The following is a 13,300-nucleotide window of genomic DNA, read 5'->3' on the forward strand; positions in this document are numbered from 1 at the left end:
TCCTCTGTTGATTTCAGTGTGTCTCAGTTATAAGGTATGCTAACTGTAGTAGCGACTGGGTGGTCTATCTGGCTTCATGCCGTTGTGCGGCTTTCTATGTTGGCCAGACTTCCAGGCCGCTCAGGACACACATTAATGAACATCGAAGTGATATCAAAAATAAGAAGGAAACTAATGCTCTATACCGTCATGTTTTACAACACCAACAAGCCCAGTTCATGTTTATGATTATTGACCGAATTGTTGGTGATCACAGTAATCCTCAAGGATGGCACAGCATATTGAATCATAAAGAGAAATACTGGATAATCATCTTGGGTGCACTCTTTCCACCAGGACTTAATGACCACTTATAACCACAATTTTTATGGAGAATGATATATCCCTATTGGTTTGTTTAATCATCAGCTATGCAAGGTATAGTACTGTTTTATTATGATTATTATTTCAAATATACCTGCTAGTATTCAAATGACCACATTCTTTATGAAGAATGATATATGCCAGTTGTTTTGGTTATTAATGATGATTATTATTTCAAATATACCTGCTAGTATTCAAATAACCACATTCTTTATGTTATTATATAGTGGTCTCATATATTATCAATACAATTATGTCTCTGGTATAAGTGCATACCATTATATATCATTCCCAAATACTATTTCTATTTTTGTTAAGCATATGTTATGATTTATTGGTGATATCCTGTTATAACTCTGAACAGTTGCCTTGGTCTCTGCTTAATATTTTATGTTTATTACTGCCATTTCATGTATTATTCATGAATGACAGGAGCATACCAGTGTTTTCATTGGTTAGGAAGATGTATAAATCTGTATAGTAATTTATGTTCTGTATGTCCGTTTGTCTAACACTGAAGAAGGCATGATTTTGCCGAAACTGGTTTGTTATTAAAGTCTTATTTATTCACTATCAGCTCTGGGTCGTATATCTGACTGCTACTACTGCTGGCCAACTGTGTTTGTTTAACAGTTATAATTTACACAGCAATGTGTTGCCTTTGTTATACATGGAGTTTAGACCTCACCTTATAAGCAGTGTCATAATGTGATTTTGTTAAATTCTAATATAGTGGCAGTGCAGTAAAGATATATTATAGATATGGGATATTCCACCACCCTGAACAGAAGTCCTGTACTCGTACCTAATGCAAAATGAGTATAATTCAGTTGAGCAGCCTGGCAGTTTGTAATGAAGTTGTAGACCTATTAGTGGATACTGTCAAATACAGAATTATATATATAAAAATGGGTCTATATTAGAATGCCAAAAACTCACTTATGCGAATCCCAAAAGGCTGACAAATAAACAGCAAATCGCAAGAACAGCGAATGTCCTTAAGCGCGAAATTCAGAATATCGAATTCCCATAGTTGGCCAACTCCACCGCCCGCTACATACTGCCTACCCAAACAAAATAAATAATCCACACTTCACACATATGTACACTTCACCCATATGTCCCATATCCTAATCAAATGTGCATTACACACAAATGTATCTGAATATACACAAACAACACCGAAGTACGAGAAAAGTGTAATTTACGTATCTGTTCGGCTACACAACTGTAGTACTATATATGCACTTAACTAACCCTACTTCTAACCCTAAGGTGTAGGTTGAATGTATTACTATATATGCACTTACCTTAACCGGCACTCCAACCCTAAGGTCAGTAACTATTGCACATTTACGTTAGGGAGCTATACCAGATAAGGGAATCTCCTACTGACGTTTTACTTCACTAAACATGGTGTGGACAACTATGGCACTTCGGTATTTCGAATTTCGCGCTTCAGGACATTTGTTCTTGCAGTTTGCTGTTTGTGTCGGCCTTTTGGGATTCGTGTAAGTGAGATATCACCATTCTAATATAGACCCATAAAAAAATAACATGCCAGCCAGACATATTACAGTAAAAGTTTTGGACATTTTTTTACAACAGATCTGGATATTCAGTTGTAAACTGTGGTTAAGTTGTGTTTTAAGGCAAATAGGTAAACAGTTGCATATTAATTTAATGAATGCCAGACCACAATTCTCTGTGATGTTTTCCTGTTTTATTTTTCTTCATTAGCATTTGAAGTACTGGATGGCACCGCTTTCAGAGACAAAGAAATATGGCTTTAGATTTTTTTAAATATATTTGTGATTTTGTGAATTATATAATAAGCCCCATGAGAAAAAGTAACACTTTGGATGTATGTTATGAGATGAATCAAAAGACATTAAGGGGGCTGTGAAATTGTAATAATAAAGTAATACATTGGATACCAAAACATGGGTTGTATTTTCATTATGTTTTTAAAATATAGTAAATGCTAACTTCCTTTCCTCTCATCCACATAATCTGCCAGTGGAATGTGACTATTTTGAAGGAACTACACAACCTACAACTGTGAAGAATTCCAGTAAATATAGTAGCCATAATAATGTACTGTAACTTGTTGTTCTCAGGCCCATACAGTGCACCCCAGCAAGCCACATCAGTAATAATTTTCACAGTCATCATGTAACTTCACACATATTTTGATCACCAAAAGGATAGCCACTTTCTGTGTCTACTTCTGATGTCTTATTATAAAAAAAATGAAAGACATAATGACCCCATCAATATCTGTTAACTTATTGCAGACGCATATGGCCAGAGTCCAAAAGACTTGCTTTTGGTATAAGTGACTTACTGCAGTGTAAGCCTGCCATAATTCCAAAAGACTTACTTTCTGTGTGAATGACTTACTCTAGATAAGGCTGTTCTATAAAACAGTCTTACACTAGAGTAAGTCACTTTCATAGAGGGCAATTATTTTGAAATCAAGAAGGTTTAGACTGGAGTAAGTCACATACAACAAGAACAAGTCTTTTGGAGTTGGGCCTATACACAACTCTCCAACTAGCCACATCAATAATCATTCAAGTGCTCATATAACTAAGCAGTGCTTTCAAATATAGCATGCCTCCTCACACACCCCTAAAACATTGTCAACTTCTTTGTATACCCTTAATGTTTGCGATGGAAGTTAAGTAATGACCAAAGTAATATATTTCAGCTTGTTCTCTTACACATATGCACAGTCCCCAGCAAACCATGTCAATGATTATTTCACTGTGATCATATAGTTGCCCTTTGCTTTCAGGCAGAGCCTACTGCTTCCCTTCCTAAAAAGGGGAGACAGTTTCTGTGCACACATTTAATTTCTGATTGTGGAGAAAGTAAAATGCAGATTCAGTATTGTAGTTCAACTTGTTGCTCATAGGTGCATGCATAGTTCTTCCAACTAACTCTTACACTGATCATTCAACAATTATGTTTCACACATAGAATGCCACATTTGGCACAACAGATTGCTACCTTCTGTGCATCCTTCTGATAACACATTGTGATAAATGTAAAAACAACAAAATGTCAGATGGCAGCAGTGATGCATTTCAGCTTGATTCTTTCAGACATGTATGTATTGTCACCATTCCTGTACGCACAAGTCATATAAATGACTGTTTCACTATAATCATGGGACGGCCCTTTGCTTTCATACACAGCTCCTCAAAACATAGTTACAGTTGTGACATGTGACAGTTAAAAATGTGAAAAATAGCAATCACTTTAATGTAAAATAAAAATAATGTGGGAGGTACATGATATTTATTGCCACTGTCTACACATATATATGGTGTTCTGACAGGGTTTGAATTTATAAGGGTACATGCAAGAGAATAACAGCCCTAAATATTACAGTGTCTATTCCTCTTGATATCTCTAGTTAAATGACTAGAGATCACCATGTAAGCACTGAAATCAGTTGCTCAGAGCAGCTAATCTTAAATGCTTACCTTACGTGTTAATGGGACTTGAACTGGCTAGCCATGTGCTATTAATATGAGGGGATTGAAGGAGAAGGCTTGTACTACTTGCCCTGAGTAACTATTTTTGAAACTCCAACCAATTGAACACAACCACTGAAAGCTTCAATGTGACAAGGACCCCTATACCCCTCATGTGAAAGGGCAAGCTGTCACAAACCCTCACTTTATCTATACTGACTTTACAGTTTCTGAACCACTGAGAAAAGGGGAAATGTCAAAAAAAAAAAAGTAAGCCACCTGTAATGGAAACATCACCAGCAGTGGTATAGTATTAGAAAAAGTACTCTGAGTTGCAGCTGATCCAGTTATGTTTGAAGAATTAGAACCTTTGAAGAATTAGAACCTCCTCTACTTTACAGTTAGTCACCTGTAGAGCAGCCAGTGTGAAGTCATGCTAACAAAGAGGATGACATTTCACTTCTGTTTAAGTTACCATTTATTTTAAGAAGAAGCTTTGGGATATTTATTTCACTAGTGCAGTTGAAGTACTAGCAGAGCAATTATACAGAAAAATGTTATGGGGATGAGAACTTATTTATTTATTTTTTTAATTTAAAATTGGATTTGTGCCAATTTTAAACTAAAAACACTTGTTAAATCTGAGTTGGGGGTGGCGTAAGCCACAAAAATTTGGGCTAGGCTTATAAATGCCTTAGGGCAGATAGCCTAGTATAAACCTATGAACCTATGAACCTATGAGTTATAACAGGACCTATCATTGTGGCCTTTTCCCGTAGTGACAAGATAACCTCTTCCCATTGTTAACATATTAATGGTTTAGTTATTTCTCTGTTAGCCGTATGGTTCACCACATTATGTGATACAGGGATCTTTTAGCTATTTTTGCATCAGATTTTTTTTTTTTATTGGCAGCTCAAATTCAATTAAAATTCTCCTATCCTTTCCCAACTGTTAATTTATAGCTCTCAAACTAGAGGGACTTTTGGACTATGGAATTTGCAATCAAATACATATTTCTCTGCTGTTTCATTTGAAACCATGTTCTCATCTTCCTTTTCCTATAGACAGTCATCTTCCTGTGGCAGTATACACCCTGCATTGTCTTCACTGTCATAATCCTTGTGAAATGTGTAACAGCACTTACTGAAGTACCCTACTGACTCAGACCTTCTTTGAAAGTACCCAGCGTGGATTTCATTCTAACAGCGGCAGTGACACAACACTGGTAGATACAGCTGAAATCATCAGTTGTAGTTTGGCAAAGTGAACTTGGTAGGCATGCAAATCCTGACTTCCAATGCCTTTGACAGTGTTAGTCTTTATATACTTCTAAATACCACACAATGTGTAGACTTTACATCTGGTGCACACAGCTGATTATTGGATTACTTTACAAATAGATTGCATGCTGTATAATGGAACCAATCCATCTCCTCCATCATGTTCTTCCAGTGCTGGTGTACTGTAAGGCTGCATCCTTGGACCATTGCTGGCCACACTGTTGGTAAGCAATATGGCGTATCACTGAGAAACTACCAATGATTTTACTATTGCTGTGTCAGACACATCTATCTTAGCACTGCAAAAGTGATGAAAAAATAAAGACACATTATCAAAGAGACAGTGAAAACTCTAGACTTTAATGAACTGCATTGTAAAACTCTGCCAGACAAGGTTATTTATTTTTGCTTCAGTAAAGGGAAAATTTAAGATGTGCATCCTCTTTCTTTAAGTTATTCTTGCCACAAGTATGTGGTCAAGTAGTGTGGTTTTCTGTCTACTCATCAGCTTTAAAAATCATATTTAATGAGGGGGATTCAGAAAATTGTGTGAAGGGGTAAATCAAGCCTCAAAATAGAGACTTTCTGTGCAAGGGTATATCATACCTAAAAACAGAATTATTCCACTAAAAGAGGGACATTTGATATGTCTATTTTATAAGAATGGGGATATAGGACCACAGTGAATGAATCACTGAATTTGAAAGAGCATACTGTCAGTGTTCCAATGAATATATTTTAACAGTTTCAAGATCTATCAAGGAATCTACATCCAATTCAGGTCATAGGCCTATGTACCCACCTAGTCAAAGAGTAGTCTTAAAATATTTATTATGATAACCTGTATAACACACAATGGAAAGGGGTTGTACATCCTAACACTTTTACTGTTAAAGTAATTTCTCTTACGTATGGTGATCAAATTTTGAATATCAACCATATGTTCCAAGTGTAATATTGCTTACTCAAAAAGATAGTAGCTAAGGTGCTAGTTAAAGAATCATCTCTTAAGAGTTTGAAAATCTAAATCACATCTTCACATAAGAGTCTATATCTGAGAGAAAATGTATTAATTAGTTTATTTATTTAGTTATTGACATTTGATTACTGGGAAAGTCTGTCTGGGTACATTTTCAGTGTAGGCCTGTGAGAAAATCTCCAAAGTGTTACAAAAACATTTTAAGAATAATAGTTTTACAATCTTCAAAAATAATACAGAAACATCTACAGTTTAAATAATTATAGCAAGTTAGACATGATGTGAAAACATTAGTTTGAATTAATACAACTTCTACGACAGTGATTTAATATTTAGAGAAATTTTAGCCAGTTTTGAGATATTAAAGGTAAGTTAGTGTACAAAATATGAAGTGGGAGAAAAAACAGGGTTATGGTATATTTAGAAAGAAGGTCAGGGGAGAGAAACAGATGAAGTAAGGAAGTGAATGAAGAAGGGGAAATAAGGCTATATAAGTATGAATGGGTACTTGTTCATATTTAGCAGTAAAGTTTATCCTGGGGTTGAACAAGAACAAAGCCAGATTTTGGCAAGGAAGTATTTTAGAATGATTTTAAAGTACTGTAGGGAGGGTGTTGGTCTGATGGATACAGGTAAGGTGTTTCAGGCCTTATCAACATGGTATGAGTACTGACCATGGCTATCCGATTTGATAGGTTTGTGGACAGAAAGGAGTTTATGGTCATTAGATTGTAATGACTGAGTGTGAACATAGTTGAGTAGAATGGTATTTAGTGCAAATGGATGCTGGATAATTTTATAGGTGGTAAAATGCTGTGTATACGTTAGTTTATGGGATAGATGTTCTTTGTGTTTCACTGTTGCAGTCATTACATTTGGGTAATCTGTTGGCAGGTTGCCTGCAGTCGGCCTGAATTCCAAAGTCTTGGGTCCTGCATCAGTTGCTGTCTCCTCTTCCATGACGTCAGGTCGTCAGGGGTATAAAACATGCAGCCGACGCCATTTTCTTTAGTCTTTCTTGTCGCGTGGTGCCTGAAGCAGAAGCATTTCGCAAGTGCTGGTCGGCCGACTACTGAAATATTCGAGTTTGAGTTTCAGAACCGAAGTCTTCACTAAAGCTAAGTACCCCGTTGGGGAAACTTTTTTCTTGCTTTTTACCGATGTCAGAAAAAGTCAATAATTGTCTTACTTGTGGGAAGCAAATACCTCATAAGGATTTCCATTTATACTGTATTCCTTGCCTAGGCCCTGATCACAACGTGCTTGGCTGTCGGTTTTGTGCTAGATTTAACCAACGTACTATTAAGCGTAGGTATATTTTTGCATCAAAGTATTTTGAAAACAGGTTTAACTACCCAGAAATGTCATCAGATAGCAATCCGACTACCGGAGTACATAAAAAATGCAAAGAAAAGGACAGAGAAAGGCAGTCAAGATCCAAAACCGATGACGAAGCTTCTCCTAAGCCAGTCGCCGGTACTCAGTGAGGCACTTTTGCAGCCCCTGATACCCGCTACCTTTGAGTCGCAGGCCTCTACCAACACCCGTGAGATGTCCGGCAAGATACTCAAGGTATTGGACCAACGGATGTATTTCCCTCAGATGGGTCTGGAGCTGCTGAGCAGGCACCGGCTTCTGAGGGTGTATTCAGACCTCAACATGTGTATATCAAACCGACGACAGCTACAAAACCAAAGAAAAAAGCAACTTCTAAAACTAAAAAAAGTCGCATGAACCACGTGCACAGGCCTTTATGCCTAAAAAAACAGATGATCAAAATGGCTGAAGACCTTATTACCTTGATCAGGGGTACCCATCCCCCTCCAGATAAGAGGCCTAGGCAAGACACTGATTGTGAATCTTCAGATCAGGTTTCTATTTATTCAGATTTATCTTCTGATCAGGAATTATCTATACCTCCCTATGAGGATTCTGATGCTGAGGAATCTATTCCATCTGCATCTCCTCCTGAGGATTATTCATTTGGAGAAACCTTGCATACTTTGAGGGAGCATTTTCACTGGGAGAGTCAAGACTTCTCAGAATCAAAAAAGAGGCTCAGGGATTTCCTTCCTCTCCCTCAGCACAAGCCTTTAGCCATTCCCCCTGTTTTAGACATTGTGGATGATGTGTTTTCGGAGTCAAGCTTGACCCCTGACTCCTTACCTCCGGCTCCCAGTAAGCCTGATAGATATTACAGGGTCCCTGACTCACATACATTTTTATTTAGAAACCCTGCTGCTGATCCTGAAACTATTTCACAGGGCCCAAAGGGAGTTAAGGCCTCAAAAGCAAAAAATCCTACACCCTCTGACAGAGATTCAAGGGCACTGGACAGATGGGGAAAAAAGGTTTATACATCTGCAACCTTGGCAATCAGGGCCTTAAACTGTCAATTTCATAAGCTTAAGTACCAACAACATGTTATGGGATTGCTGAAATAGAAAATGATGTTGATTTCAGAATGTGCAGAAAATAAAGAATTGCGGAATTATTGCATGCAGCTGAACAATTTGGAACGCATACTTTGCAATGTGGTTTTGATTCTTTAGAGGCCTCCTGCAGGGCCACAGTTACTGGATCTGTGATTAGGAGGCATGCGTGGTTAAAGGAACAAAATTTACCTGATCATGTTAAAGCTAAATTGCTAGATGTACCTTTACAGCATGAGTCTCTATTTGGTATTAAGGCAGAAAGTTTTTAAAGAAAATGGAAGACAAAGCTAAGTCTATGCAAACTGTTAAAGACTTCTTACAAGTGCAGCCACCAAGATTCAGTAGACACTGGCCTACAAAAAATTGATCCTTTCCTGTGTCAGACAGAGCTCAAAGGGGCAAATCCAGATGTCCTAAGGGTTCCAGATACCAAGCGCATATATGTCAAAGCAATGGGGCACATCCACCTGCAAATCTGGAGGAGATCAAGCGCAAACCTACAGAAACCAATCCCAATGACTTCCCTCTGCCTACACCAAGCACTTATCTTTTGGCAGCACCCATAGGGGGGAAATTAGCACTTTTTGCTCAAAATTGGCAGTTAATAACCCAGGACAAGTGGGTACTAAACATCGTATCACAGGGATACCGATTCCATTTCCACACTCTGCCAATGACAAATGGTTGGCCAGATCTGCCAAAAAATCAATGGGCAGAGGCACATAAACAGGTGACATCACTCATGGATATGACGGCCATTCAGACAGTACCAGAACAGGAAAAAGGACAAGGTTTTTACTCAAGACTGTTCTTGGTACCCAGAAAGGACAAGGCCTGGCGGCCAATACTGAATTTATTGATTTTGAACACATACCTGGACATTCCAAAATTCAAAATGCTGACTTTGCAGCAGCTTCTGCCCATGCTAGACAAGAATGTTTGGCTGGTGACTTTAGACCTAAAAGAGGCATACCTGCATGTCCCAATAAGACAGTCATGCAGAGGATACCTCAGATTCAAGGCTGGCATAATGCATTACCAATTCTCTGCACTGCCCTTTGGCTTATCTACTGCGCCCCGGGTCTTTACAAAGTGCCTGGCACCAGTAATTGCATTTTGCAGACAAAGAAGTATACAAATATATCCTTACTTGGACGACTGTTTCATTCAAGCACAGAATAAGGACACTCTTCTTCGACACCTGGCATTTGTGAAAAGGCTTCTAACATGCCTAGGGTACACAGTAAACGAAAAGACATCACAACTGGTACCCTCTCAAAAGATAACATTCCTGGGTGCAAGCTTGAATGCAACTGCCCAGATGGCTTACCTCACGCCAGGCAAACAAAGGCAACTGACTACTTACTTCAAACTGATGGCAACAAAAGCACAGTCTTCTGCAAGACACATTCTGCAGGCTCTGGGCTTCATGGCATCCTGCATCCTACTAATTCCATATGCAAGACTGCATATGAGGAAACTTCAATGGTACCTAAAAGGTTTATGGAGTCAACATTCACACAGTCTGGAAACAATGATTCCTCTCATTCCCTGCCTGCAACAGGAGTTTCTATGGTGGACAAAGGCCTGTCACCAAAACATGGGATGGCCCTTCACTCTACCCCCTGCCAGCTAAACCTTAACAACAGACGCATCAGATTATGCCTGGGGGGCCCACATGGCAGGAAGATGCATTCAGGGCATATGGGCACCAAAACAAATGCATCTACATATCAACCAGAAAGAGATGCTAGCTGTTCAAAATGCCCTAACAGCCTTCGAGGACTTATTTCATCCAGGGCAACTACTGATAAAGACTGACAACACCACAGTCATGTGGTATATAAACAAGCAAGGGGGCACACACTCATACCCCCTTTGCAGATTAGCCATGGCACTGTGGGACACAGCTTTGACCTACCAAATACATCTTCAAGCTCAATTCTTGCCAGGAAAACAAAACACTCTGGCAGACGATTTAAGCAGAAACCTTATGGATCTTCACGATTGGAAACTAAATCCACAAGTCTTCAGCATGATAACAGAGAAATGGGGGAGCCCAGATATAGATCTATTTGCCTCTCCTCAAAATTATCAATTGAAAAGATTCTGCACAAGGACGTATCACAGGCAAGCATGGAAAGTGGACGCTCTATCCTTCAGTTGGAAAAACCTATCAGTTTACGCCTTTCCTCCACTGCCTCTTCTACCCAACGTCCTCCTAAAAGTCAGACAAGAGAAGCCAAAGATGATATTAATTGCCCCGGACTGGCCCTGCCAATACTGGTACCCAGTCCTAAGGAACTTGTCTGAATACCCAGCCTGGACCTTGCCTCAAAGACCACAACTACTGTCCCAGCAAAACAATCGGATCCTGCACAATCAACTACAGACTCTGAACCTGGCAGCATGGCTAATCATGTAATTATACAAACGGCACCTCTCAGTAAAGCTGTGGTGGATGTCATTTTGGAATCCAGAAGGCCTAGTACTAGAAAATCTTATGCTGATAAATGGAAGAGATTCGGTGCTTGGAATCAAGCACAAGGAACTGATACAGCAGAACCAGATATTCCTCAGATATTACAATACTTGACTGAGATGCTTGACAAAGGCCTATCTTTCTCATCAATCAAAATCCATTCCTCTACCATTTTGGCTCATTACAATACAGAGCCACCAATCTTTTCTCATCCTTTAATATAGCAGTATCTTAGAGGAGCCAAAAATTTAAGGCCTCCTAGAAGATCACCATTACCTGCATGGGATCTCAATTATGTGTTGGAAAAGCTCACCCTGCCTCCATTTGAACCAGCTGCTACTGCTGATATAAAGTTCTTATCATGGAAGACAGCTCTGCTACTAGCAATTACTTCAGCAAGAAGAGTTTCAGAGCTGCAGGCCCTCATGGCTGTAGAGCCTTTTATCATATTTTACCCAGACAGGGTGTCTCTGAGGACAAATCCTACTTTTATGCCTAAGGTGGTTTCCAGTGTGGCTCTTAACCAAACAATTCATCTGCCAACTTTTTATCCAAATCCGCAGAACAAAGGGGAGAGGATTCTGCATTCCTTCGATGTACACAGACAGCTGAGATTCTACTTGAGCAGGACTAAAGCTCTAAGAAAAACTGAGCAATTACTAGTGTCATATGCTGCAGGATCAGAAGGGAAGGCTATTTCAAAGCAGACAATTTCAAAGTGGATAAGCCACTACATCCGTTTCTGCTACTTACACCATGGTAAATCTGTGCCCAAGGGCATTAGGTCTCATTCCACCAGAGCTGCAGCTACTTCAGCAGCCTTTCTCAGAGGAGTACCAAAACCAAAGACATTCTAGAGGCTGATACTTGGAGTTCTGTTCACACCTTTACAAAGCATTACCATTTGCCTCTTTACTCTAAGTCCAGGGCAGGCTTTGCCACTGCAGTGCTGCAGGGCCTTATAGCCGCACCTAATGCTGTTTAGCTCCAGCCTCTCAACCATAGCTTTGGGATTCTACCCAAATGTAATGACTGCAACAGTGAAACACGAAGAACATAGTACAGTTGTGTACTTACCATAAATGTAGATGTTCGAGTGTATTCACTGTTCATAGGTTAGTACTAAGCTAACTGCCCTTGCGAGCTATTTTAAGCCTAGCCAATTATCCTTTGTGAGACTCAAACCCTCCACCTTGTGTTTGTAAGGCAAACACCTTAACCATTAGGCCACCCTCCCATCCTGCAGTCTAGGTTACCCTCCCACCACCCCCCTTATCTTTGCTGGAACTTATCTGTACTTCTCTATTCTATATGACCTATGTGATGTATTTGCTTGTAGATGAAGGAAAAATTTACCTTGGTGCATGCATGCTTTATTGACATATTTTTAGCTTACCCTTTTGAGGGCACCTGACATCTGGGGCAAGAAAAACTGAAGAAAATGGCGTCAGCTGCATCTTTTATACCCCTGGTGCACTGACATCAGGGAGGAGGCGACAGCAACCAACACCGGACCTAGACTTTGGAATTCAGGCCGACTGCGGGTAGCCTGCCAGCAGGATAACCCAATTGTAATGACTGCAACAGTGAATACACTCGAACATGTACATTTATGGTAAGTACACAACTGTACTTTCTAGGTCTTCAGTGTTGACCGCAGTCATTACATTTGGGTAGAATCCCAAAGCTATGGTTGAGAGGCTGGAGCTAAACAACATTATGTGTGGCTATAAGGCCCTGCAGCACTGCAGTGGCAGTGTACATAAACACACAAAAACATACTTGGAGGCTCTAAATAAAAATCTGCCTAAGCAGCAGAGACCTCCAAAGCAGACACCCAAGCAGCCGCTACCCCAAAACAAAACACGTGCAACACATAGCTCACAAAGCCAGTGTGCCGAACAGTCACAGCCCTTAAGGCTAAACAACACACCTGATACACTTGTAATAGGTGACTCTATCGTCAGGCACACTGACGTCCCGCTCACCAGGCCGAACAAGGAGAAGGTCACGGTGAGCTGCCTGTCGGGCGCTAGGATCCGCCAGATAACACAAGCACTCAGGTCACTCCAAGGCAAGTACAAATATGACTCAGTCATTGTCCATGCTGGTGTGAATGACCTGAGATGTACCTCCCTGGACTACATGAAAAGAGACATAGAGGAGCTCTCTGAGCATGTAGCCCAGGCCGGTATGACTCTGACCTTGAGTAGCATCTTACCCTCACCAAGAATGATGCCACAATATGAAGACAAGATGATCAATTTCAACAA

At 39.8% G+C, this 13,300-nt stretch overlaps 1 protein-coding gene across 1 annotated transcript in view; it reads left to right on the plus strand.

Moving 5' to 3' along the window:
- The window catches only part of LOC122799277 (monocarboxylate transporter 4-like), a 712,696-nt gene that overhangs the window by 137,961 nt on the left and 561,435 nt on the right, over window positions 1-13,300 (plus strand). The window lies entirely within an intron of this gene.

The sequence above is a fragment of the Protopterus annectens genome, chromosome 4.part0 (assembly GCF_019279795.1).
Source record: "Protopterus annectens isolate FY-2018-M chromosome 4.part0, PAN1.0, whole genome shotgun sequence".
In the NCBI taxonomy this organism is placed as follows: domain Eukaryota; kingdom Metazoa; phylum Chordata; order Ceratodontiformes; family Protopteridae; genus Protopterus; species Protopterus annectens.